Source organism: Podarcis liolepis (assembly GCF_965112155.1).
Source record: "Podarcis liolepis genome assembly, chromosome: 10".
Lineage (NCBI taxonomy): Eukaryota > Metazoa > Chordata > Lepidosauria > Squamata > Lacertidae > Podarcis > Podarcis liolepis.
The window spans coordinates 42,155,335-42,183,043 of record NC_139562.1 but is presented as its reverse complement, the minus strand read 5'-3'; the positions used below and the strand labels follow the sequence as shown (position 1 = coordinate 42,183,043).

Below are 27,709 nucleotides of genomic sequence, written 5' to 3'. Positions count from 1 at the left end.
GTGCTGGGGAGCATTTTCAGCCCAGCACTAGTCATTCTATCAAGATGGGCTTTCACCTGTTTTATAATAATGTTACATTCACATATTTTATGGTATTCAGAAATGCACTCACACCTTTATGCCAGAAGACATATTAAGCACAGAATGATTGCTATTTTGTTGTTGTTGCTTTCTGCTTTGTAAAAGCCATTTACAATGATGTATATAAGCCATGAGGTTTCGTCTGGATATTTTAATTCTTTTTTTCATAGCTTTTTGTCATTCTTGGAACCATTACAGTGGTACCTCGGGTTAAGTACTTAATTCGTTCCGGAGGTCCATTCTTAACCTGAAACTGTTCTTAACCTGAAGCACCGCTTTAGCTAATGGGGCATCCCGCTTCCACTGTGCTGCCGGAGCATGATTTCTGTTCTCATCCTGAAGCAAAGTTCTTAACCTGAGGTGCTATTTCTGGGTTAGCAGAGTCTGTAACCTGAAGCGTATGTAACCCGAGGTACCAACTGTATTTAATTTGTACATCATCACTGATGCTGAGGTTTTTCAAATTAAAACAAAATTGGTTAAACAATTAATTGTTTACTTTAGTATTAGGGTTGTCCCCTGAAAAGGCAGTTTATTACATTCCTATAGATTGCCATCAACCTTGTTGAGCTAGCAAAGAACATATAAATTGCATATGGAACAGACAAGTCTGGTCTCATTATGGATGTTGGAGCTTGTCTTCATTAACTGACTCTCTCTATCTCTCTTTGTGTGTATGTATGTGTGCGCACATGTGCATATAAATATAATGATTGGTATGCCTGGCTGTAAAGTTAACTGCAGTGACAGTAAACACTGGCATTCAGACTGACTTTAGAGGTTATCGGAATCCAACATCTTGAGCATTGTCACAGCATACTGCTTGACTTTGATATATGTAGCTCATACTAAGAGGATGTTAAAGCAGTACTAAAATCATTGCTGTTCTTTATTTATGGTTTCATTTGATTGGTCTGATCACAAGCTTAGCATTCATCTTTGCATTCTGTGCAGCCTGGTACTAGTTCAAGAAAAATTGCTTGAATTTTTAGGTATGCTTGAATATGTCTAAAATGAGAACATTCTCAATGTCAGAGCATAATGTCAGAGCATAATAGCTTAGGAATGATATCTTATTTAAATCCTGTATAGAATTAGCAATTCTATACATGAAGTAAAGTAGAAGTGTGCATTGGAATTGCAGTAACAAAAACCCAAGATGCTCAAAAGTACTTCTCTAAATACCATAAGATCTACCTTCCTTTTTCTTTGTGTGATGTTTTGTATTAAATATCCATGCTATTAAGTTTTAATATTTGATTGGGGTCCGCATGTCCTTGTTTCCTTGGGACTGTAAATTATGCCTTTAAAATAAAATCCAATAACTATTTCTTTTTTGAAATTTACATTCAGAACCAGATTAAGACCTTTACGGGCCCTAAACACTTAAAATATTATGGTGTCCTGTATATATAATTCAGAATAAAAACAGTACTAAACCTTAAAATACCCCCCCCCGAAATAACACAAAATTTACATGTATGCTGAAATGTACATACGTGTGTGTTGTGTGCAACACATGATAGATCAAAATCATGCAAGGAAAACAGATGCTATATTAGCATGACATCTCCTGGCTTAGGTGGGGTTACGTACAGGCAAATCAAACGTGCATGTCCATGCACACCCACACACATTTTTGACACCACAAGGGGGCCAGACTTACGGGTGTCCAGCCACCAGGAGCAGAATCCCCACACAAGTGGGGAGTTGCTTGCAATAAAAAGAGAACAGAGAAATCAAGGAAGTGTGTATAGTGAAGAAAGTCTAACAAAAATCCTGATTTCCCCCAGGATGCTTTTCCTAATCTGTGCCCCCCCCCCCATAAACATCTTTCTATATGTTTGCTGGTGCCCTAAGCATATGCTTAGCTTGCTGATTGGTTAGTCCAGCTGTTTAAACTGATCCATCTGTACTTAACTAGGAATGAAAACAATAAAAAAGCTTATCCTCTGTGATTCCTGTTAAGCCATATTAAGTCATGTTCTCAATTACATGCACAGCAGAGCAGGAGGGGCAATTGCTACCTCCACCTTTTTCGTGGCTTTCCTGATAGCCCAACCCAGTAGCATCCTATGCAACAAGTTCATGATACTCATGTTGGCTTCCCATGCAATCTAGAATTTGAATTACCAGGGCTTTCAATTTTGCAGAGAGCATACATCAGTAGAGAAGACTCCCTGGAAGGAGTTTCACTGAAGAGGCTCCCATTCTCTCTCCTCACATGATGAGAATTACTTGAGGGGGAAACAACTGAATTGGGCTGAAGTGTTTTCCAGTTTCCAGTGCACAAGTAGACCATGTTGTGCTCAAATATTACAAAGAACCTTTTCCATTTGATGGTTTATTAATTAATATATGGTGCATATTTTTAGAAGCCTGGCATCTGTTGTACTTACCTTACTAATTCTTGCCTTTGAATTCCAGAGGTATCTTCCAAATTACAAGTGATAGAATATTGTATATATTGATGGAATTAGAATGGGAACTACTTGTATCTAACAGTTTATGGGGATCATTTGCAGCTTATATTATAAGACGGCTGGCTGTTTGATTTCTATCCCAACTTTGCCCCCTTGAGCATGGCAGTAGAAGGAGAATCAAAACTGCACAAGTGCCACAAAAGAGATATAATTCTGTTTTTTTAATAATAGTTCTGTAGTGACAGTTCACAATCATCTGATGTACAAACTGATAGCTGATTTTGGCCCTGTTGCCTTTTGGTGACATTTCCTATGTTGCAGTGATAGTAGCATTGGCAAATGGAGGGCTGGCTTTCTTATGGTATCTCTGATGTAACAGGGCAGAATGTTGCTGTTGGAGATAGTTGCTTCTCAGTATCTGTTCCCCATTCACAGCATATCCTCGATTAAATTGTCCATTATCTCTCATGTGTATGTATCATAGACAATGGTTCCTCTTCATGAAAGGAACAAGGGTGAAGCTCTTTTATACTCTATAGCAAAAAAGGACAAGATTGCATAGCACTTGGGCAAGAAAAGAGATGCTTTGTTAAAGGGGAATTGTTATATTTTCTCTTCCAGAAGTGCAATAAAAACTCATAGATGACAGGGATGGATACAACAACGTAGAAAATGTGGTTGCTAGGACTGGGTACCCCCCCCCCCCGCTCTTTACAAAAAGCTGTGCTGGTAAAAGTGAGGAAAATGGGTAGGGTGCAGAACCTGTAAAGAGCTGTATTTCTGTCCTATTCCCTATTATTTGGTTTGTGTGGAAAGAACTCACCGTGTTGTTTTGATGCTGCCAAACCACTGCTTGTATCATGTCTGTTATGTTGAGTTTCTGAATATCCTCCTCCCTTTGTGAGTTCTGGAATATTTTGTGTAAATCTTTAGATGTACAATTGAAGAAGTTCATTATCAAACAACCAGCATCCTTTCAGTCCTGCAGAGAGAATAATTATTTATAGACTCCTGCTGATTGTACCACATCGCCCACAACCAGTTTCTGTTCTTCCATGAGTTCAGAGTTGATAGCACACTTTCCCATTCCATCACAAGTCTATTGTTCTAACACTGATCGATGCGTTTCATCATTGCATTGGTCCAGAAATCAGACCTGCCACAAAAGTTGTTTTGGTCTTTGATCTCAGTCTGTATGATGAGAAGTCCATCTGGTTTCTTGATGGTTGGCCATGTTGATGGTCCATCTGTGCTTGGCATTATAGATGACTTGTATCACATCCATAACATTTCTGTGCTGTCATATTCATTTCGTATATGGGTGTAAGAGAGATTTTACACACCCATTGTTCAACAGAATTTTGAGTATTGGCTGTATTTTCTTTGGCAGCAAATCTTTGTCAAACTACTTTCCACCCTATATATCATAGTCAGTGTGACTATTGTGTTGCAAAGTTTTCGTGGTTTTTATTGGTGACATTATTACATTTCTCTGACATGATCTCCCTATAGACTTGATCTTCTCCATGCAATTTTTCTTTTTTTCCTTAATGTAGTCACACATCTCATGTCACAAACTAAATTTTTACCTATAGTGTTGCCATATGTCTCATGCTGAGAGTATCAATATTGTTTCTTGCATAGACTCAGCTATGAATCACCACCCACAGCCTCTGATGACATAAGAGGGGTCTAAAGTTCAGCTTTTTCATAAGAATTACTTATGAAAGAGAGAGATGTGACTCTCTGGTTGCATTTGGCAAGCCCCTACTTCAGACTAGTCTGAAGAATACTGAAAAGAATTCAACAACCAGATGAATGAATTTTCTACAGATGTGCAAGACCAAATCTGCACAGATGCCATCACACACCTGTAGGTGCCCTACTCTTCCCTTTGTTTCCCTTAATGGTCTATCACTCAGGCTATTACCTAAACACAGAAAGCTAGCCTGGGTTATATTTTAACACTTGCTGGATCCAGAAGTTAGAAGGGTCTCGCATACAGTCTACTTGCTCCCCATCACCAAACTCATGGCAATAGATTAGTTCTTGAGAAAAAGTCTTAAGAATTGTGTTTCAGCAGGTGTTTTATACTTGGGGACAAGAATGGCATGAATTAAGATTTAAAAGATGGGGCTTTTGGGCTGCGTGCAAACCACATGTTTAAAGTACACGTCTCCCCCCAAAGAATCTTGGGGACTGTAGTTTGTTTTGGGTGCTGGACATTGTAGCTGTGATGGGTAAATCTACAGTTCCAAGGATTCTTTGGGGTAAGTCATGTTATGGTTTTTATGCAGCCTTAGTGAACAGGGTGAGAACACCACATGTTGCAGTTTTACTAAACCTTAGCAGGTGTGGAGTTGATCAGAATTCGTAGCAGAAACCAACAGGAAACTAGTAAATAAATACTTATTTTTTTAAAAAAATATATTATAAGCTATCTTTTAAACAAACGCATACATGTATATTATTGAAACACACCAATACTTGAGTAGTACTGTAAAACAGTTTATGCCTGCCTCAAGTCTAATGGCCTTTATTCCTTGGTTTTATCCCTTGATCCAGTGCAAATTCCCTTATCTGGATTTGTGTGATTAACCTAAAAAATGTGATGTTTTCTATTTTAATTTGGTAGTTTTGCACAGAAGTTGTATGCCATTCTTCATAGTACAGAAGTAATTTGGTGATCATCTTACTAAATTAAAAATGTATATGTGAGAGTTAAGGATCCTACTACAGCTAATTATTCACCAAGGACTTGTGAAATTCCGTGTTAATGAGAGAAAACATAAAAAGGACCAAATGTCTGAATAATAAAATAGCTTGTGTAAGCAAATGTGAAAGAGATTTTAAATGGGACAAGCCTCTGGCCAATGTGCATGACTGAAATAATGAGTGAATATAGATAGCTGAAAGCATTAATTTGATAGGACCTTAAATGTCAAATGCTGAGGAGAAGCTTAAAATACTCAGGGATCCAAAATAATTGTGAGATAAAAGCCAGTGCTGTAATGAAGTAGTAGCTTTGTTTTATTTACTGGGGGCTAAACTAATGAAAGCATGAACCATTCTGGCAAACTGAGTAATGCATTTTGAGGAACTGGTGAAATGGCACAGAGAATAATATGTACTGGGCAGCAAACTAAGCATGACAACTCTAAGGCTTGTATTCCAGAATGGCTTGTATTCTAGAAAGTTAATTGTACCATATTCCTGTACAGAATGAATGCTTGGGGGAAATTCCTATACAGATGCTTTGCAGCAGGGACATGTATGTGGGAATGCTGAATATTTCCCCTGTCCTGCTGGTCTACCTTCCTTGATCCCTACCACCTACCTTCCTTGATCCCAGCCTTTCCCAGCCAGGTGTCCTCTAGATGTGTTAGACCTGATGTGAAGGGACCTGGTTGGGGGAATGCTGTGCTAGCCATATTTAACTGGTTAGGTATCCAGACTAAACTTCTCTCCTGGGAGAGAAGCACCTAGATGTAGGGTTTGAGGGAAAACGGCTGAGGTGGAGAAAGGTTTGATCTTTCTTGTTCCTTTCTTTATAGCCTGGCCCCCCAATATTCTCTTTTCATCCACAAAACTGCCACTGGTTCCTGTCTTTCAACCTCTGCTCATCCTTGCTCTTGTTTTGTTTTGTTTTGTTTTATAAGATTTATACAACACTTGATTGGGGGGGGGGGGAAGAACCCCTCAAAGTGGTTTTAGACTTGGCTGCTTCCTGTAACCAGTCTTCTTTCAAAGCAGCCACAACATTGGCAAGAATGTAGTTAAGCTTGCAGTGGCCTTGGCTATCCAAAAGACATATGGCCAGTTTCTCCCTCCTGATGAAAATAACTGACTGGAGTAACACCCAGAGCTCGTGATGGCAGGACTGGGTTATAAACCCAACACATACTTGCTGATGCCACTTAGAGTGTGCCGGCAGGGGTGGAGTGGGATAGGAGTTGCTTTCCTATCATCTCTTTCAATAATGCAATAACAACTTTATATAATGGCAGAGTCCTGGCATATTGGATTGAAGTGAATTAACAGAAAGCGGAACTGGTAGTATTTCTGATTATGGAATCCAAATGATGAAAAATGAATGAAAAGAAAAAACATCAGTGTAACACAATTATAATATGAGACTATGGGGATTTTAAACAAGATAATTAGACACAAGACATATGATGGGATTGTTGCACGCATTAAACAGATACTACTGGGAGAAGAGTCAGTCCACATAAGGATTGCAACTCCCATTAAGGGGCTAAATAGTAATAGAAAATGCACACAAGCACACAGCGGGCAGTTGTAAGTTCCCAGGGAGTGCTGCTGTTAGATGCTGATGACTTCTTTTCCCATGGCAGAGAAGAGGTTTGCCATTAGTGATCTCACCATGGCAGTGGCAAATGCCACCACTGTCATGGGTACACTGCCAGTGGTGGGTTCAGAAATGATGCACCCTAAACCCCTTTGGTCCGTGGTCATTTACCCAAATGGCAATACACTATGCCAGCTCTGGAGCAGACAATGAACTATGCTTCCCATTGGAATTAATAGAAAGGGGGGGAGATGCTCTATAAGTGCGGGGGTCCACATATACTACTCCAAGCAACTGTGAGCCAGAAGACATCTTGCCACAGTAATGGCTTGGGACGTATCTCAAGATGGGTCATTGGTGACAACAGCATTTGTAATGTGTTCAGAGAGATTGACTAGGGTGGGTTCTCAGTGGAAGTGGCCAGGCAGCTACTGTCATTTCTCCACCCTCAACTTGTGCCACCGAAAGTAGGCCCTTTGCTGTACCCAGTGCCAGGCTGGCTTAGTGGCGGTGTATTTTACCCCATTTTCTACTTTTAAAAAAATCACGTCTGTACTCTTGCTTTTGTAATAAACATGTTAAGGTTATCTTATTGGCACCTTGGCTTCTGAAAATATAATTACCTTTCTAATGAACACAAATTATGAAGAAAAGCTTTATTACAGGGCTAAGAAAAAAAAAAGTGTGATGAAGGAGAGGACTGGGGACAAGATGGGGCATGGGTGAGGGAGATGCGCATTTTCTTCTTTTTATAATGAAAATCCAACAAAAAGAAGGACAAGCCATAAAAATTTCTGGAAAGAATGGGCTGTAATTAGGGTTATGTACTCAGCCTATGCTTCAATGGCTTTTAGAGAAATATTATTTCTAAAGGATCTTCTTTGTGAATGAAATTATTATCATTTAGTTCAGAAGTTATATTCACCTCATTTATTTAATAAAATTAACTTATTATTCTCTTTAATACGTGCTCTCCTTATTTAATTTCTGATTGCTGTATCGTTCTTAATTTTCCATGTCCTCTGAATGTGCATAGTTCAGATGATTACATTAATAATACATAGATGTCAAAAATTAAAGTGCAGCCCACGCAACATGCCTAGTATATTTAATGGATTTTCTACTTGTAAATAGGCTAGACATAAAAACTGGGGGGGGGGGGGAGTGACGATCTAAAATCTGTGCTTGAATGGCACTCCAGTAAGATGATCGCTTTCCCCTGTCACCTGTTCATCAAAGATCTTTTCTACAAAGCTTTATGCATTGAAAATCTACTTTGTGCCTTGACTTCCTTTGCTTTGCCTTGTTATGTGATTTAAAAAATTAATTTTGTAAACAGTTTTGTAAGCTCACACTATTCCCTTTTTGTTCTGTAAGTTTTTTATAAAAATGACATCCTGGAGAAGGTATGATTGAAGACTAGATGGGAATGCAGATATTAATTTCTCTCTGTGTGTGTGTGTTTAAAATAACCTGTAACAAAGGTGGGCCTTTAGCTGCCTGAGATGCAAATAGTTCTGCCTGAGATGGAACAGCCCCCTGCCCCCTGCTGGTAGAGTTACTTTGGCACCTGAGGCAAAATATCCCACAAGCATCTCTCCCTTTTTGGCATCTGTCTGTTTTGAGAGACAGTGGAGTGTGCCTCCAGGGGTGAATTCAAACCGTTGTAGAATCACAGTGCCTGCTATAGCTGCAGAGACATGTAACTTGTAATTGCTGCGCCCCACGTTGTTTTTGCTGTGTTAGCATCACCAAAGTTACCTCTTTGGGATGCAAACCTGGGCAGTGTGTGTGGAGGTCCTGGGCTGCCCAGACAAGACCCTGTCTCTTGGCCTCACAGATATGGACCAAAGGAAAGGAAAGCAATACATCTGGCACCAGCTTGACTGCAAGAGTTGATGGAAAGAGGTGTTCAAGACGCCATCCAAACGTCTTAGTGTAGGGTTTACTCCTCAGCCTTTTCTTTTCCCAAAGGCAACAGATACGTACTTTTCCTCAGGGTTTACTCTTGAAGCCTTTCTCATGAATGAGTATAGCTGCAAGGAAGCAGAAGTTTAGGACCAGAGTTTTCCTTCTCCTAGACTGGCTACCGTCTTAGGTTAACACGCCCAATCTGCCCCTCACTTCCCTGCCCCACACATGTAGTAACTATCTTCATGACCACTGGACCCAGGGCTTTTTTCAGCTGGAACTCAGTTCTGGCCTTTCTCAAGTGGGTGCAGTTGACATTATAAGAGGACAAGGGGGGGGGTGTTCATGGTGAGTTCCGACACCTCCTTTTCTAGAAAAATAGCACTGGCTGGACCCACTATTGGTCTCTGATCAATCTGCCAGAGCCTGTTTTCGCATGCAGGGGAAGTCCCTAATTCAGCAAGGGTTTGAGACCCATTGGCTACCCATAGTTGGAGACCCATAGTTTAGCCGACCAATCAAAGCTGGCTCCCAGGGTGTGGCTGCTGTCACATGCTGACAGCTTCTAAAAGCTACAGGTGAGAGCTGAGTGCAGGGTGGGAACCAAAGGTGGACAAATTACCCCAGAAGGAGCATGACGTGTCTCCAACCAGAGGTACTAACCCTCCCCTGATACCCCCTTCTCTCCCTACAATAATAATAAATAAAATTATATACTCACTGCTTGACTTTCATTAAACTCAAAATTAGATGCCTCAGGCATCCACCTCACTCTGCCTAGTGGGAGATCTGACTCAGTGGGTAACAGGAACCCTATACCTTAAAGAGTTAACTGGGTTTTTTTTGTGGCATGAATTTTCATAGGCACTAGTCTACATTACATAAAGTACATGAAGACAGAGGAAAAAAGTGAAGGGCATATATATATACACACACACACACACACACACACACACACACACACATTCGTTTTAGGTAACAAGAAGAAAAAGGAGAAATTAGGATGGAATTTAAAGTAGACCTACAGAAAACACAAACCAGTAGTAGTTCCATAATGCATACTCTACATATTACCCAGAGCTATCATGACTGAGCCTTGAACTAATGAGCTCCTCTTCTCTGAATCTCTTTTGGTGCAGCCCATTACTCCAGCAAGCGTCCTGTTGCCCCATGGGTCCTTATCTGGGGAAGGTGTTTAAAGCAGAGGGGAGATGCTTCAGAAAGCAATTTGGCTAACGCACCTCCCACTCTCCTTTAAAAGGGTGGGCTGTGAGGAGAAGGTAAAGGGCTTGGGGCAAGTAGTGAGAAGGGGGGGGGGGGAGGTGAAGGAATAGGCACAGGGACATCAAGGTGTAAAGTGAGGAGGAGTTGCTCAGGTGTAAAGGAAGAGGGTTGGTGAATGGAGCAAGCAGGGGCATCAGCCCCTGGTTAAAAACACACACAAATGTAGCAGGAAATAATGATCTTATATTTGGACATGGTTGATATACATGCAGATACTAAATAGCATATCATTTGTTAATGATAATAATATTGAACAGTGGGCAGAATTCATCAGTAAAAGAAAAGGAACCATAACTTGAATAACTTTAGTCAATTTCTCCTGCTCATCAAATCTGCAAGGAGAAGGGACTGAGATGCACACACACATTATCTTCTGTCTCTGGATGCTTTTGATTAACTCCTATTATAGTAGTTTCAATCACATTGCATTTGTGCCATGTTTCCCTCCCCCTCCCCCTCCCCCGCTCCACTGATGTTGCAACAAAACATTGGCAACCCAGTCAGTTTTTCATGCAAAAGTTAATTGGAGGTAAGTTCAAGAACATGAATTCTAGTCATGAATGCACTGTAATCAAATTATTCTCTTTTTCCTCCTGTTTATGATACAGTGTCAACAATGCATAACATTACTGGACTTCAGCAGTCCCTTCTTATTATCATTGCTGAAGTATTTAATTATGCTACTATTCATTACTGAGAGATGTGAGGTGTAGATTAAAAGAAAAATCTCTGGTGCTGAGCTGCCAATAACCACACTGCAGGTTTCAATTACGATATAATTATTTTAATTATTCTGCTTAACTCTTTGGAAGCAAAGGTTATAAGAATAGTTCTCTTTTCTGAATGAGCGTGAGAAAATTGTTTGAAGGAGTAGCAGAATGCTGTTAAGAGATGGTAGTGCATTTTAAGAACATGAGTTGAGTCTTGCTGGATCAGGCCAAAGGCCTACTGTCTGCATTCTGTTCCCACCAACCATTGTTGTCCTGTCTTCCACTGCCTCCTGCAGTTTGGTCAAACTCATGCTGGAAGCTTCAAGAACACTATCCAACCATCTCATCCTCTGTTGTCCCCGTCTCCTTGTGCCCTCTATCTTTCCCAACATCAGGGTCTTTTCCAGGGAGTCTTCTTTTCTTATGAGGTGGCCAAAGTATTGGAGTCTCCATACGCCCATGGAATTCCAACAGGCAAGACATTATCGCAGCAGCCCTCTTCTGCTCATGTTCCTCAATAACTGGCATTCAGAGGCAGGTGTAACTGCTATTTAAAGGATATACAGTACGTAGAAGTAATCTCTCTCTCTCTCTCTCTCTCATGCACTCTCCCTTAGAATAGTGAAAGGGAATAGACTGGAGCTTTGTCATGAGATGAGCACTTATAAACTTGAACGGTGTAGGAAAGGTTTTCATTTAGATGTGGCTCCTTTGGGGGTAAGAGTTTAATATTTCAGATCTGTACCTACTGTCTTAAACTCCCTGGTATAGGCTTGTGCCTGTTGCTATTTCTACCATGCTATCATTGTTCAAAATTTCTACCTCCCAACGGAACCCAGAGACCAAAACACCAAAATGGTAGCAAAATACATTTGAGAATAAAATAAAACTTATCACAAATATTAAGAGCATCCAAAAACATGTAAACATATCCTTTCCTTGCTGCCACTATAGTTTTCCCTTTCCTCCACCCCGCTGGCATTTGTGATTCTTTGAGAAAATGTTACAGTACAGTGCCTTTTTTCTGTTTTCCTGTCTTTTTTGATCGACTTATTCCAGCCTTTAAGTTAGTGGGTTGTGAATGTTAGATATCCAAGTTATCCAGTTCTACAAAGTGATCAAATTTCTTTGTGTTGAATGCCTGACTTCTTGGGTTCTTTATATAGGGTTTTCACATTCAGTGTATATGGCAAGATACACCAACCTCTGAGTATAAAAGAAACGTGCAAGAAAAAAAAAGGCGGGATGGAAACAGATTAAACTGAAAAATAACTGGGATGTATGTTCTACTAGGAAGGGTGTTGTTTCCCATGCTGTTTTCAGATAGTAGCTCAAGACACGATTACTGCTTCTCAATCAGACTGGTATACCTTTGTCCCATTCAGTGTAACTTTACACTGTTTTGCCCTAACAGCTGCACCCATTCTGCATCTCTCTCCCAGGGGTATACATGAGATTTGTGTTACATGTAGTAAAACTACAGTGGTGCCCCACAAGACGAATGCCTCGCAAGACGAAAAACTCGCTAGACGAAAGGGTTTTTCGGTTTTGCGTTGCTTCGCTAGACGAATTTCCCTATGGGCTTGCTTCGCAAGATGAAAACGTCTTGCGCTTTTTTAAAAAAAGCCGCTTGAAGAGGCGCAGTTGCAATGGACCGTGCTTCGCAAGACGAAAAACATTGCAAGACGAAAAGACTCGCGGAAGGAATTATTTTCGTCTTGCGAGGCACCACTGTACCAGAAAATATCCCCCCTTCCATCTATCGTCTATCTGTCTCTCTATCTAATCATCTATCACTCTTCCATCCTACAAATGAAAGTGATTTTTAAGAATGCTCTCCACAACCTAATGTACAGAAGCAAGTGAACATACAGGGAAGTTACCTATTAACAATAGTTTCCTTCTTTATCCAGATTATAAAACTGTGCTTTAACAGCTTTGGAACACACCCAAGTGTGTTTGAAGGTGGTTTATTCGGTTGACTTACCTTGAAGTTGGCTTTTCCTGACCAATTAACCATTATTTCTTGGGTTGTATGAAATGGGACTGCATGGACACCCACAAGGCTAGTTTATATTTTGGCCTACTAAAATTTGATCACCGGAACCAAATTATGAAACACAACCTGAGCACATGGCAAAGCAATAATTGTGCTCTGATTATTTTTTAAAATAAAATAAAATAAAATAAAATAAAATAAAATCTTCTGTTTATAGCCCACATTTCTTCTATCACAGAACCCAGACCCCAGGAGTTAAGAAACTTTTAAATAAATAGTTTTATTGCTTTTTCTATGCTGCAGTTCAGGCCAGCCTGATTGAAATTACACTATCTGATGTTAATTCAATCTAATTTAAAATGTTCTGACATTTCAGATTCTTTTGATTGCATCCAGACATGCTGTATTTGATAGCACCACTTTACTAGGCCTACAGTTATAGAGGAACAATGTAAATTCAGTATAGAAAATAATAGGCTGTAGGTGCTGATAAAAATAAAATTATTCACAACAGTATTGTGCTCTGTTCTTTATTACTGCTTTCAGTAGTAGATTGATTTGGATACCATTTGTCAATGCCATTGAAATGCTTTTAAAATTAATACTTTTCATGATGTTGATCATAGAAAGCCTGAAAATAGATGGTGAATTATTTTTAGAGTGACAGATGAATGGAACATTAGCAAGAAGGTGGATTTTTAAATGCTGTTAAAAAGAAACTTATATAGTGGATTTCTTTCTTTCTTTTTTAAACCCTCTCTGTCTATTGAGCTTAACCTTAGATGCAGCACAGAGAAGAAGAATGGAGGTGAGGTAGGTGTAGACTCATTTTCTTTACATCCAGTCAATAAAAAATGAGCTTTAATACCTGGCTTTGACTATTTTCATTCACTACTTATAATGATCAGATAATTATTAGTCAGAATTTTCATGAGTTGGACTTGCCTTTGTTATGTTACAGATTAAGTAGACCTATTGCTGGCATGAGTTTATGTTTGCATATTTATGGTGGACTTATGACGGACTTACACATATCTGTGACTGACATTAGTTGGTCAGTGCAAAGTAGCTGCTTGATAGGAATCCAGAACTGAAGAATCTAGTGTATTTTGTAAACAGAAGTCTCTTTACACCAATACACTATCCCCTGACTGCATCCCACACTGGGCTATTTATCAGGATACTTCTTAGTTGTGGATAGTTGTATATATTTTACTGTATAGGAGAAGCTTTCTGTGACATCCATTCTCAACTTATTGATGAACATGCTGCCTTGAAATCTAATAATTTTTTTTGAGCACATGGGCATTCAGTTTGTGCAGCAATGAGATACTGTGGAATAGATAGGCTTTGTAAAAACTTGCCAGTATATTCTTCATTTCCAGTTATCATGGATGAAGTCATCTTAATCAACTGACCAAATCTTCATGCTTCCTCTTTGATGAGGAGAGGGTATGGTTATTGGCAGTCCTGGGTACTAGTTCTAACACCACTATGCTAACAGGTGTGCTCTGCTAAGTTATAGCTTCTTACACTTAAGTGAGTAAGGCAAAAGTGCTTCTCACTGGGTTGATCCAGACATACATTTCTACCTGGGGAAGGAGTATTCAAGTCATGAAAGGACTGTTTTACCCTTTACATCAGAGCATTGCACAAACTCAAAGACACACTTTTGCTTGTGCAAATTCTTACACAAGCAGAACCCTAACAACTATTCTAGAACTTATTCTAGCCATGGATGGACTTGTCATCCAGTATTTGTCAGGCAGATATTTGCAGAAGAGCGCTGGCGGTTGTTTTTCTTCTGCTCACAGTTCCAGCTAACCCAACGTACTTTGAAAGATATTGCTCACAAGTACTGCTAATACAAAGCAGAGTATAGAGATCTGATAGTCACACTTTGACAATCAAGTAAATTTCATCACTGCCATTGGAACAGCTGTCAGGTTTGTGTAGATTTCAATTTGCTTCTGAAAAGTATTCAGTCATGAATGATTCATAATTTGAGAGGCGAATGCTTATGATTTGAACACTATCAAACTTACTTTGGAGAGAAGCTTTCAATGAGCCAAATAATGTTCTTGAAGGAAGAGAAATTGTCCCTGTTGGGTCAAGTTTACATTAGCAGTTTACATTAGCTGTATATCTTTGTGTTATTTACTGCTTTGATCACTTACATAGGAAGCCTGCTATGTAAATCCTAATATATTCTCTTGTTTACCTTATCCATCTGAGAATTTGTTTTGAAAGTTATAAAGAGAAAAATCTAACAGTTCTCCAAGTCTAATTCTGTATAATGAATCAACTTATTTCCTATATCCCTTGCTATATCCCTTGCATTGGAAGCAGGGAAATTTCCATAGTGATATTTTCAAAATATTTCACTCTTTAGATAACGTTTGTATGGCTACCACACAGTGAATACTAGTAATTGCTGATTTCATGCAGTCATGCAGGACTTCACATGCAAGGATGGGACCACTGAAGTATTCTTGTCCACATGGTTCCTTTTATAAACCACAAACAATGACCTTTTTAGTTATCCTCTGTCTACATGCACACTGTGCTACATTTGCCACCAATTTCTTGATCAACTGAAAAACTACTTGTTCCTCAGCAAGCATTATTTTTTCTTTTTAATATGCCCCTTTCCAAAATCAGCCATCTAACTTATTTTTCCTCTTCTAGGAGGCACTGATGGCCACCAACCTGGATGGCTTTAAAAGAGGTTTAGACAAATTCATGAAGGAGAGGGCTATCAGTTGCTACCAGCCATGATGGCTGTGCTCTAAATCCACAGCTGGAGACGGCGATGCTGCCAAATGCCAGTTTCTAGAAGCCACAAGAGGAGAGAGTGCTTTTGTGCTCATGCTCTACTCCCTGGTTTAGCACAGGCTGGTTTCCCTAGTTGGCCATTGTGAGAACAGGATGCTGGACTAGATTGGCCATGGGACTCATCCAGCAGGCTATTCTTATGTTCTCATGAAATGGAATCTGTTATGTACTGAAGTTCTCACCCTGGGCCAGCAGGGGGATACTGTAGATAGTTATGCAAATAAGGGATTGAAAGTGACGTTCAGTGATTGGATAGTTTTAGAAAATTGTTACAGTTACGTTCTAGTGGAGCTCTATATAAGCAGGCTGACTGTACCCTTCAGTTCAGTTCTGTTCTGGCCTGTGAATAAACAAGAGCTGTTTGAAGAATCGCTGTGTCGTCTGATATGTTCACCCACAACTTAACAGAATCCATTCAGTGAACTTAATTTAAGAGTGAGTTGCATGGTTTCCATGAGATGAAAGGGAAGCAACATGATACAGCACTGGGCACTTGTTTTATGATTTGTTGTTATACACATACCATTTTCTGCAGTATTTACTTTGCCCTGGACATGCATTATTTACCTGAGAATCCATCAGGCTATATTTTTAGCTATTGCTCATTGATGGATTCCCCCACCCAATTTGATGGGTGTTGCATGAACATACATTCCCATTAAGGCATAGGCAGGTGTACACAACAACAGTTTGCCAAAAGGTAAGCTATTACATTAGGAAAAGAAATACCCCCTTTCTCTTTATGGATAAATACCATATTTAATTTTATCCTCAACTTTTTATCCTTCCAGGTAAAATTATGAATTTCTCCTATACATTCATTCCATGGGATTATTCTTTATGTATTTAACCATCTTGATTTTCACAGCAACGAGAATTTTGCTCCCTCATCTGTTACAAGGAGAGTATATAGTAGTTTAATATCTCTTAAATCTCAACCCTAAATTGACTGATGACCATTTCTACTTCTAGCCAGAGCTCTAAAAAAATCTAAATAATATATCTTCCTCTTCGGCATGATTCCCCTCTGATATATTTGTAGAGTACTGCTATATTGCTTCCTAAACTTCTTTTGCCAAGCTCTTAATCTCTGCTCACAAAATAGATGCTTCATTTCTGTGAACATCTTAGTTGCTCTCCTTTGTACCTATTCCATTTTGAATTCATTTTGCAACTTCAAATGACTGCAGATATAGCCCAGTTTCTCTTTGTGGTCTTTTAGATGATTTAGATAGGGTAAAAAGGAAAACAAGCAACCAGTTTGGTTATATTGGTTCATAGGATGTTCACAACACAACATTCTATTCATGGTTAAAGCTGGAAATATTGTACTCATTCTAAACTCAGCTAACACATACTATCTATTGTAGTAAAGGGAACCCCTACTGATTTGGTTGTAAATTTTCCCTTCTTTAGTTTTTCACTGTCCCTAAAACTGGCAGTAGCAATATTATCAGAAACAAGTGTCTGCAGTTGAACACAGTTTAGTTTAGAAAACGAAAGAAACCAAGCTAAGAAGAATATTATAAGCAGTAATCTTTTAATGTTGTGACAGATAAGTCAGCCTCATATCTTTCTAATCCATGGAATGGAATGAATAATTACCACCCCTTATTCAAGAAACTGCATGTCCAGTTCATCCGCAGAGTTGCTAGTGTGAGATGGTAGATTCTCAAGCACATGTCTCACAATAGAGTCAAATATGTCTTTTTCAGGGAATTTGAATTCTATTTTTAAAGAATGCATGAAACTGATCAGCTACAGTACCTCCCCATCCCAACTTTCTTTTGCAGATTTGAGTTGCCTTTCATCCCTTTCTATGCTGGGATGTCTGCATATCTGCAAGCTTAACTGTTTGAAATGTGGCTCCTGATTTATTAGATTATTGGAATGTGCCAAATAAAAGCTGTTCAGGGAAAGTTGCCTATAGTAAAGGTTAAACAACTGATAAGCATAAACATAGATTTAACACATGCATTTTTGTAAACATCAAATTCATTAAACACAAGTGGGTTACCCACATTGAAATTAGAGATGTGGGAGTGAAGCAAGGTTTTCCTGGCCATAGCAGAGTAGAAACTAAGCTCCTTCACCATAATCACCTTCTAGAAAATTCTGAAATAAAAAAGGGAATCTATTTGTAGGTGAATTGCATAAAGTGCAATGCATAATATTTTGCACACTTTCTTCAATTTAACCTGATCTGAATATAAAAGATGGTCATATGTTGGGCTACACGAAGCTACAAAATTTTCTCAGGTTTTATTAGGGTCCTTATGGAGGAGACTCTTGAGAGTCCCATGGACTGCAAGAAGATCAAACCTCTCCATTCTTAAGGAAACCAGCCCTGAGTGCTCACTGGAAGGACAGATCCTGAAGCTGAGGCTCCAGTACTTTGGCCACCTCATGAGAAGAGAAGACTCCCTGGAAAAGACCCTGATGTTGGGAAAGATGGAGGGCACAAGGAGAAGGGGACGACAGAGGACGAGATGGTTGGACAGTGTTCTTGAAGCTACCAGCATGAGTCTGACCAAACTGCGGGAGGCAGCGGAAAACAGAAGTGCCTGGCGTGCTCTGGTCCATGGGGTCACGAAGAGTCAGACATGACTAAACAACAAATCACATTATAAACCACAATGTAAAATAAAAATAGTGCCGTTCACTGCTACATACAGTAATATAGAATGGTGGCAACATTCTCAAGGGTAGTAAGATAGTATTGCGCTTCGAGACCACAACTTTATTAAACACAGAATGTGAGTGGTATTGGCTTAGGCACTGGAATCTCCAAACTATATCAGACTCACACCCGCTTTCATGGGGAATCTGATAAAGGGTGAAACACTGCCAGAGGGAGCCTGGCCGGTGGCAACTGACTCAAGCTCATCCCCGGTGTCTCCGTGGGGTCCTGGTATGGCCCTAGCGTCTACCACGGGGATTCGGACAAGAACCAGGGCAAACCCTGGATTTCTTTAATGGAATACCCTTGACCTTGGAGGGGCAGGTGGTGGCCGCACCTCCCCTCCCCACACAACACTGATCCAATGCCTAACCTCATGGAACTTTGAAGTGTCAGGCATAGCCCTACTGGCTTTAGCCCAAACGTAGCAGAGTTTTCCTGCACAGCGAAGAAGCTAGTTGAGGTGGTAATGACTAGTCAGCTAGACTCAGAATAACTATTTACAGGATTTATTAAAAGGAAAAATAAAAACCAGCAGAGTTTCTGCATACAAATAAAAGCAAAATAAATCCTCTCTTTCTTTCTCTCTCTCTCTCATAACCATACGCAGCACTTCTAACTCCTAACACACCTCAACACCAAACTGAGCTAACAATCCCTTGATAACAGAGTTGAGTGCTGGTCGTTAACCAATCAGAGTGAGTAGTTTCTAGGTCAAGCAGACCTGGGCTTTCTGCCAAGAGTAAATTGACACCAGCTTGAGTTAATTGTGCTAAGCTAGAATCTGCAAGTTTCCCACGAGAACCAATTAACAGAAACTGAACACCCCCTCACAGATTCTGCTGAACAATTAACACCAAATACACCTATGTGGGAGATTATTTTTCCAGCAAACCTAAACCCTTGCACATTCGCTTGTTCTTTATCTTTGCCAATGGTTTAGTTAACACATCTGCTACATTTTCTTCACTTGACACATAAGTACAGGTGATTACATTGTCTTGTACACAGCAACGTACATTTTGGTATTTTACAGAGATATGTTTGGAACGCGATTTGAAACCCTCTGTTTTACTTAAGGTTATACAAGCTTGATTATCAATGTAAACTTGTACTGGTTCTCCACAATTTACATTTAAATCTGCCATCAAATGCTTGAAATAAATCACCTCGTTGCACAATTCACTCAATGCGGCGTACTCTGATTCCGTTGATGACACACTTACAATGTCTTGCTTGCGTGACCGCCAGCTGATTAAAGCTCCACCGACCATTATGACTAGTCCTGTGACAGATTTTCTATCCGGCAAATTTCCCCAGTCACTATCACAGTAGCAACTCAACATTTCATCCTCTGAAGAATTTAATTGTAACATATAGCCAATTGTCTGTTTGAGGTACCTCAGAACTTGTTTTACCCCTTTCCAGGCATTTAGTGTGGGTTTTGAGACCAATCTACTTAATATGCCTACTGCATAGCTAATATCAGGTCTGGACCACTGTGCTATATACAATAAACTTCCAATTACAGAGTGATATACATCAGGATGTTCAAATTCAGGACTCTCATCTATATGAAGTGTTTTTATGAAACCTGGATCCATAGGCACCACTGCCCCTTTGCAATCCTGCATCCTGTATGTAGTCAGTAGTTGTTTAACTTTGTTCTGCTGACTAATTAGGCAGCTGCCATCTTGGGCCCAGCACACTTCCAACCCTAGATATGTCCTAACTGGGCCTAAGTCCTTCACTTTGAACTTACTGGACAATTGCTTGGCAAACCTTTTAGTTTGTTTATCTGTTTTACAGGCATACAATACATCATCTACATAAATCAGACAAAACTCTTGATCACTGCCTGTACCACGTACATAAACACAATTGTCAGCTGTACTCTGCTTGAAACCAAATGACACTAAGGCCTCATGGAAACATTTGTTCCAAGATCTTGCAGCCTGTTTGAGACCATATAGAGCTTTGTTTAATTTCAACACTCTATTGGAACCTGTCTCATAACCAGGCGGTTCGGCTAGATAAAGGTCTTCTGATATTGATGCATGTAAATATGCAGTCTGAATGTCAAAATGGTTTAACAGGAGTTTTCTCTTTGCTCCAAGCGTTAGAATCAGCCTTACACTGTCCCCCTTAGCAGTAGAGGAAAAAGTCTCGTTATAATCTTTTCCAGGCCTCTGAGAATATCCTTGAGCCACTAAACGAGCTTTGTATTTGTACTCTCCTGTCACCAGAGGTTTAAGTTTGTACACCCACCTGCAGCCTACAATCTTTGCCCCCTCAGGCGCTGCTACTGGTGTAAAAACCTTGTGCTCATTCAGAGAGGACATCTCTTCCTCCATTGCCTGTTTCCAGAGCTCTGCCTCCTCTTTTGGTAACTTTAACACCTCCTGAAAACTCTTGGGTTCTGCACTTACACTAAACACATTTGCAGTATCTGGGGAAAAACGCACCGGAGGCACTCCTTTGTTTTGTCTTTTAGATCTTCTGGGAGAAAATTTTTCTTCTGACCCACTTTCCTCCTCAGAACTACGACCTCTCTTTTGTTGCTTAGCAACTGGTCTTTGGCTAACTCCACTTTCTTGAGAGCTCTTATCTGAACTTTCCTCCCCCTCAGACTCTGACTCTCTGTGTCTACCTTCAGAGTCATGAAGCTCCTGGGAAGGTTCAAACCAAACCTCAGTATTGGCATGTAGTCTCTCCCAGCCACTATGTTCACAAAAACTGGCATTCCTGGAGATCACAATGCCATTTGTCCCTTCAGCAAAGCGGAAACCTTTTCCCAGCTCCTGGTAACCCACAAACACTAACTGTTTGGTCTTAGGATCTCCCTTCTTCCTCATTTGTTTCGGAATTAATACCCAGGCTTTTGATCCAAACACATGCAAGTGGTCAATTTTAGTTTTTTTCTGAAACAATTTAAAGTACGGGGTTGTACCTATTGTTTGATGAAAGAGCCTGTTTTGGAGATAACACGCGGTGAGCATGCTCTCCCCCCAATAAGACATGGGTAAATCAGCATCATCAAGCATGGCAAACATCATATCTTGTAAAGATCTGTTTTTTCGCTCTGCAACGCCATTCTCCTCTGGGGGAAAAACGTTCGTTTTTCTATGCCCAATGCCACGCTTTTGTAACCAATCTTTAAAGGCATTTGACATAAATTCGCCACCTCTGTCCGTCTGAATCCTTTTGAGTTTAATGGACAGAAATCTTTCCACAGATGCCACCCAGCCTTTAAACTTAGTGAACACGTCACCCTTATTCTTCATGGGAAAAACCCAGGAGTAACGCGTGGCGTCATCCACAATTGTTAGTGAAAAGCGCGATCCACCCCTGCTTACAGCAAATGGACCAATTACGTCCATGTGAACCAGCTGTAGCGGTGACTCACTAACTCTGTCACTTCTGGGGTAAGAGACTCTGTGGGTTTTAACCTATTTACACACATTACAATCAAGGTACTTGTTACAACTCTTTAAATTACCCCCATCAGCCAATTCAGACATTTTTAGTACACTTTTCCAGCAAGCATGCCCCATTTTCCTATGCAATAAGTGCACACAGTTGTCATGTATAGCTTTGTTATTCACTGCAGGCTGAGATTTACTGACTACTGCTGCAACTTGAGATCCTGCTTTAAGCCAAAACAAGCCTCCCTCTGACTTAGCAGTGCCTAAAATCTCACCAGCCTTCTTAATAATGCAACTGTCTCCTTCAAAATACACTTTAAACCCAGCTTTTAGCAAACAATCTACAGACATCAGATTGCTCCTTAATGACGGCACACAAAGTACATTTTGCAGGCATTCACGAAGACAAGGAACAAAAACTGCACCCCCCGAAATCACTTCGGAAGTACTTCCGTCTGCTAGAGCCACCTGGCTGCGCTGTGCTGAGTTCTTGGAAACAAACAATTCATCTGAATTCACGATGTGGCGAGACGCTCCCGAATCGACCACCCAGACCGCTTGTTTCTCATCAGCAATCTTGACCTCGCCGGTCACCAGCTGAGCCGACTGTTTTCGTTTGAAGAATTTCCTTTTACGCTGCTGCTGCTGCTGATCTCGTCTCTGCTCCTGCACCGGCAACTGAGACTTGACCAACTCCGGACATTGTCGTTTTAGATGCGCTGAAGACCCACATCGGAAACAACGCCTAACAGCAAACGCTGACTCTTCACCAGTACGCTGCTTTTGCATCACCTCTGGCACGGCATGAGAACTCCTTCCAAACAGCCCGCCTGTAGAAGCCTCTGCAGCCAACGACCTTTCTTGCCTCTTCTGCCATTCTTCAATCAAACGCCCAGTAACGTAACTGACTGATAAATCACGCTCCTGTATGCCTTCTAGAGACAAAACTAAATTATCCCAGCTTTCCGGGAGAGAACTCAAAATAAGAGCCACCTTCTCCTGCTGGTCTAACGCACAGTCTCTTTCCTGTAGCGCAACAAACTTTAACTGTAAACTGTGTAGGTGTTCCTGCATTGTAACCCCAGGCTGTAACATTGCCTTGTACAATGCCTTGCGAATGAACAGCTTGGAAACCGCTGTCTCACGCACATGGAGTTCTTTAAGTGCTTGCCACACACCTCTAGCTGTCTTGATTCCCCTCACATATGGCAACTGGGAATCTTCCAGCCCCAAGACAATTGTGGCCCTTGCTCTTTGGTCTTTATCGAGGTCTTCATCATCAGGCTTCGTAGGAAACTTACTCACCACTTGCCAGAGACGATCCCTCTGCAGCACTGCCTGCATGCGTTCCGACCACAGCAAGTAATTGGAGTCATTCAGACGCTCAAAAGCCATCTGAACCGGTTGTGAGGCCATCTTGAGAGCGATGTCCCTGGAACCCGGAACCAGCTACTCACGACCACCGAGAGAGAAAACAGGAACCACAGCACCCAGCACTCACACGCTGCAGCTGTTGTCCTTGTGTCCACTGCGTCACCAGCTCACCACGGTCAGGAACCAGCCAGAGAACAACAACTTCTGGAACTACTGGAACCAACGCCGTTGATGCTGACACCACCACAACTCAGGCTGGCAGCACAATGCCCATAACCTCATGGAACTTTGAAGTGTCAGGCATAGCCCTACTGGCTTTAGCCCAAACGTAGCAGAGTTTTCCTGCACAGCGAAGAAGCTAGTTGAGGTGGTAATGACTAGTCAGCTAGACTCAGAATAACTATTTACAGGATTTATTAAAAGGAAAAATAAAAACCAGCAGAGTTTCTGCATACAAATAAAAGCAAAATAAATCCTCTCTTTCTTTCTCTCTCTCTCTCATAACCATACGCAGCACTTCTAACTCCTAACACACCTCAACACCAAACTGAGCTAACAATCCCTTGATAACAGAGTTGAGTGCTGGTCGTTAACCAATCAGAGTGAGTAGTTTCTAGGTCAAGCAGACCTGGGCTTTCTGCCAAGAGTAAATTGACACCAGCTTGAGTTAATTGTGCTAAGCTAGAATCTGCAAGTTTCCCACGAGAACCAATTAACAGAAACTGAACATAACCGCCCAACCTTACAAAGTTATGACGCTTGCTAAGCAGTAGGCAAAAACCAAATGGCCCTGCCAGTTTGCTAAATGGAAAAATTCCTACCATGCCCCCATTACAAAACAGGCAACCAACAAAGTCCATAGCAAGGCCAAACGCACCAACTAAAGAGGGTGGGGGTGGGGTGATCTGCTGCACGAAGGCAAAGAGGTCCAGCAAACGGCATGCAGGGTTTAAAAGCGTTTTGCAGACACCCCCCAAGCCAAGCAAGAGTGGAGCAGGGCTAAGCTCTGCCCACACTGGGAGGTGTCAGTGTACATAGGCAATAGGGCTGTTAAACCGAATCACAGAATAATGCTATTATCAGTGCTTTGTAACCTTTTATTTAATATTGTACCTATCTTGACAAAGATATGACATTCAACTATTAAATCTTTCATAGATTTTAATTAACATATATAAAATTTGCAAATTAGTGTGTAATTATCTGAGCTTATCTGGGAGACCAACCGAACTCTACTTAAAAGCACATTTCTAGCAATACTGCATACTAAAAAACTATGGGTAAGAGCTCTCAAATCATGTATTTGGATTTAATACTTTTATTTCTCAGAGAACTGCCCTGTGATCTTTGGATGAAGGGCTGTATAATAATACAATACAATACAATACAATACAATACAATACAATACAATACAATACAATACAATACAATACAATATAATATAATATAATATAATATAATATAATATGCTATGCATATGTAGTCTGCACTCTGTTGTTGTGGTAATAGCTATAAATATGCTCAGCTACATTGTGCCATTTGGGATTTTTTTTTTAAAAAATGGGCAAAGCAGAGAAGGAAGTACCAAATTAGATTTCAATAAAGTTGTCTTGAAAATGCAACTTCACTGACACTGGAAGAGATAAATGTTCACTTTCATTCTCCTTCTCATCCTGATTCTAGACTCTCCAGTCTAGTCATCCAAAAGGAAACATTAGGCATATCTATTCAACCCGAAAAGCCTCGGGTTACAGTTCTGCTTAAAAGATGAGTTGGCAGCGAGCCACAAAATCAGGCTTATGTTGTTTAGCCATTTCAGACCTTGTTATGCGAAACCTAAATGCCAAATCGGGCTTATTGCACTGCACAGGTAAAATGCTGCAGTTTGTATTTTGTGCGTAGTGCTGAGGAACTGGATACCTTCTCCTGTTTCCTTTAGGAGGAGGAAGGATCCCATCTGGCAACTTTTTGAAGCATCCCATGGGTATTGGGGATTCATTCGACCTGCTGAAGCTCACACAATTATTTGCTGAGGCCTGGCAGTGTTTTGGCAGAGGCAAAGAGATGGGCACCTTTTGACTTCTGTGAAAAGAGAGATGCCGCTGCCACAACATAGCTCAGCAGAATCTGTCCCTAAGCCAATAAAAAGTAAAAAACCCAACGAAAACAAAACAACCATGTTGGAATGTCTCCAGGGTATATCGAAGAGGAAATACATTTACAGATTCTTGTAGCCTGTGGCTATAATAGTTATATTTTGTGTTATAGCAAGTGGTAGGTAGCAATGCAGAAATTGTCACTTTTCACCTGAAATCTAAAGGGTCTGTGGTATATTGAAAGAAGATGAAATTTTGTAGGGTCAGGTTTGTTTGTGCACACGCTGGCCACAGAAAAGCCTTTGTTTGCAAAGGAGGACATTGCATTGCACTTGATTCTCATGAAATGTCATTGTTAAGGAAAAATGTAGACTTCTAGCAATAGATTAGTATACCGCTGTCATGTGCTGTATATGCATAATAAATCTGTGGGTCAGAAAGTTCTCTTTACTGACTAAAGCATGAGTTATTGGGGACTTTAAATGATACCATACTAATAATTTGCACTGAAAGAGCTATGCAGGCCGAGGGCCTTAAGACAAATTAATCAAATAGAAACCCTTAGATATACTTAGAGAAAGGAAAATGAGATTAGAGGTGACAGTTTACCCAGACAAAGGAAAATAAAGTGGCAGGTTTATTTAATGAAAAATAAAACAAGGATTCTTCATATTGGCAGAGCCAAGGAAAGAAATATAAGAAAGGAAGATTGTGGAGGATGGAGTGGTTATGCGGTTAAAGGGTTCAGGTTGTCTGGAAAAAACCTGACAAATAGGGATTAGAGGGTAAAAGAATGAGTTTGTGCATCAAATTATGAAGAATATGATGTTAGTACAAAAGGGTAAAAGAAGATCTAGGCCACTTGGGTGAGGATTATTACTGAGAAGTGATAATTGAGGTTGGAGGGAAGACAAAAAGGAATTTCAATTGAAAAGGGATAGACAAGTTTTTAAAAACAGGGTTTAATGAGAGAGAGAGAATGTATGCCATTTAAATTTCTTTTTCATTTAATCCATTAGGTGAATAATACAAATGACTAATCCATGTCTGGTTTCAGGGTTCACCCCCACTCCTTGCATGCAATGCCTCATAAATTCTTTCATAGAGGACATAGAATGAAATCACGGCTACACATTCGTGAAATGGATTTGGAGGGCATAACATTTCTTATATTTTGCCTGGTATGCTTCTGGGGGTGAAAATGTTAAAACTAACAAAAAGCAGATAACCATGCAAGATTCAATGTTTGCCTCAACTGAAATGAAATGATGTGTCTCAAGGAGAAAGTTGTTTGAGGTCAGAAAGCTTTTGAGGGCATGTTGTTACAGGATTCCAGTGAGGGTCCAGGGAACATTGCTTTCTGATCTTTGGTAATCTTCCTGAATATCTACAACCCACAATCTAGTGTGAGACTGCTTGTTATAGGGTTGTTGCTTTTAGTACATCGCAGAAGAAGTTGGCTTAACACATACAAATTCTGTTTTCTGGGCAATGACATCAGTACTTTCATTATATTCTGTTTAGCACAGGGAAGATTTTGTTGCAAGCAAAATGAAAACCCATTCTCTGTAAGTCCACAAGAGCATCTATGACTTGTGTGGCATGGCAGGTAGCTTATGTACTTTACTTGGACAATCCTGGTCTAAATTGAGAGAAATAGCAAGAGGTATGAGTGAAGACTTTTAAGAAAGAATTATAAGGGTATATGCATTATAAAGATTGCAAAGGTAGTGTTTCTGATTGGCTACTAGACACAGTGGCCATGCTCTGCCTTCGAGGTTAGAGACATTATGTTTCTGAAAACTAGTTGCTGGAAACCACAGGAGGAGTGCTCTTGTGGGTTTCTGAATGTACCCAAAAGTTAAGGTGTTAATGATAACACAGTGTTAACAGTCTTCAGATGTACTCATTTAATCAAAGGCTGATATTTAATTACTATTATCAGTCCCTCATGTTATGGGAACTGAAGAACCGAAGAACTTTCTATGATCTTCCCCACAAAGGACAAAAAAAAGTAAGAAAGAAAGAACAGAGCTGGTAGACTAAATTAATTCTTGTGCAATTCCACCGAGTAAGAATACGTAATACTTCTTTGGGCTGCTGAAAAGATGGAATATATTTTCAGCTGAGGAGTGCTTACAGGCTGTGAAGATGTTACTGATGCCGAAATGAAAGAGGGCTGCGGATCTGAAAAATGAATCTAAAGTGGATGTTGTACGTTGGAGTAAAGACTTGCAATCAAATGCTAGCAGCAGAAACAGTGCTGGATCCACTGAGAACAAAGAAATGGGAGGTTAATAAACCATACCAAGAAGATTAGAGAAGACATTGTGCCCCAGAGGTTATGGAAAAGATTGAAGAATAGAAGCAAGAGATTTACTTATAGCTTAAGGAAAGTACTTGCTGCAAACAATCACCTCTAATACTAGCATGTGTGTTTCTAAAGCATAGTTTAGTAATGACCACTTTTATATCTTGCTGTAGTAGTAAGCCTTTGAAATGCCAGGGATAAAGAGAAATACCTTACATTTGTACCCCTAATAATCTTCATTAAATATTACAAACACCATGTTTTGGTT

At 40.2% G+C, this 27,709-nt stretch overlaps 1 protein-coding gene and 1 long non-coding RNA gene across 6 annotated transcripts in view; one reads left to right on the top strand and one right to left on the bottom strand.

Moving 5' to 3' along the window:
• NAV3 (neuron navigator 3) overlaps window positions 1-27,709 on the top strand; it is a 426,597-nt gene that overhangs the window by 57,596 nt on the left and 341,292 nt on the right. The window lies entirely within an intron of this gene.
• The window catches only part of LOC310687705, a 36,083-nt gene continuing 10,130 nt past the window's right edge, over window positions 1,757-27,709 (bottom strand). Inside the window, exons 3-5 of the long non-coding RNA XR_014516551.1 lie at window positions 8,578-8,852; window positions 3,328-3,486; window positions 1,757-1,794 (exon numbers count right to left, since the gene is read on the bottom strand). This is a non-coding gene — a long non-coding RNA (uncharacterized lncRNA). The remainder of the gene's footprint in view (window positions 1,795-3,327; window positions 3,487-8,577; window positions 8,853-27,709) is intronic.